The sequence below is a fragment of the Corapipo altera genome, unplaced genomic scaffold (assembly GCF_003945725.1).
Source record: "Corapipo altera isolate COAL_440 unplaced genomic scaffold, ASM394572v1 110, whole genome shotgun sequence".
NCBI classification, from domain to species: domain Eukaryota; kingdom Metazoa; phylum Chordata; class Aves; order Passeriformes; family Pipridae; genus Corapipo; species Corapipo altera.
Genome location: NW_020884960.1, coordinates 880,723 through 882,291, shown reverse-complemented (window position 1 = coordinate 882,291; position 1,569 = coordinate 880,723).

Below are 1,569 nucleotides of genomic sequence, written 5' to 3'. Positions count from 1 at the left end.
CAACTCAGCATATTCTGTGATTCTGTGAAAATACTCAAGGTCCATATATCCTATAGCTGAACCATGTTCATTATACTACTAAAAATCATGCCTGCAGGTCAAAAAGACCTCTGGGTTATGTAACTTATATGGAAATGACTAATAGAGGGGCTGTACTTGGGAAGTTTCTAACTCTGGATTTCTGTGTGTAAATAATGCCACACAAAGTCTGGAGGGGCTTGCTGGATTTGTGGAATACCACCGAGCACCCAGGCTTGCACAACTCTGGAATAAATAAACTTACTGACCTTTACTTCCACTGGGTAGATGATCATATGCAGCACCAAGAATAGGACTAGGTGCTTCCTTTCTCAAGGAAAGGTGGTGTCAGTCACATTCAGGCCCCCAGTTCCAGCATCAGGAGCCGAGCTCCAACATTGAATAGGCCCAGGGATTGCCTCAACACAAAAGCTTCCAAGTGAGAAAGGAAACACTGAGGCTTGGTGCTGTCCTTCCCATGGAAAAGCACTGTCACTACCATTCAGGGCCCCACCACCAAAATTTATGACACCACCTCCAATACTGAATACATCCGAGGATTGTTTGCACACAAAAGGTGCCAGGACAGAAAGGTCTTGCTGGCCTTTGCCCCCATGGGGCAGATGATCATCTGCAGCAGCAACAGGAGGAATAGGTGTTTCCCTTCCCAAGGAAAGGTACTTTGATTCACTTTCTGGACCCAACCTCTGCAATTTGGAGCCAAGCTCCAAATCTGAGTATGTCCAGGGATTGCTCCTGCACAAGATGTGACAGGTCAGAAAGCTGTTGCTGGCCTTCACTGTTTGTTCAGGAATACATTTAGTCCAGGTAGCTCAGCTTGCAAACTGCAGATTGGGATGAAAATTGAACTCTGGGTGGGAGCAAAGAAGCCGTGAACTGAGACATACAGCAGGAGCTGGGCATTGCTGGCCTTTTGGATAACAAAAGAGATGAAGACCGGTCATGACAGCGAGGGGGATGGACACAGACAGGGCAGCAGGAGCCAAAGACTTGGGAGGAAGAGCGAGACTTACACAGGTAAACAGTGAGGGTATAAAAACCCAGGGGTTCTTTGGTTGGGGGAGCTCCTCAGAGGCACCAGCTCAAGGTGTTTCTGTGTTACTGCACCATGAATAAACTGCTTTATGGAATGAGATATCTGAGACTCTGCCATGGGAAACCTGGTCTGGGGGTGTGGGGTGTGAGGAGCCAAGCGAGACCTGTCAGGTCACGGTGAAGGAGCTGCAGTGCCAGCAGTGAAAGTCCCTGGCCTTTGGGAGCGTGACTGCCAGGGAGGCTCGGGAACGGCCAGAGTGGGAACCTCCCTCAACACTCACGTCCCGTGGGCAGCCCATAACCCGCACCCGAAACACTGGGGGACGGCGCTCTCCTTCCCACGGAGGCGCAGTTACATTAATTTCTCCACCGTGTCATTATCGGCTTGTTGCACAGCGGGGAGCGAACCCCATTGTGTGCGGTAGCGCTGCTCTGCGCGCCCCTCCCGCCACCGCCGCCATTCCCCCACCGCCGCCATTCCCCCACCGCCGCCAT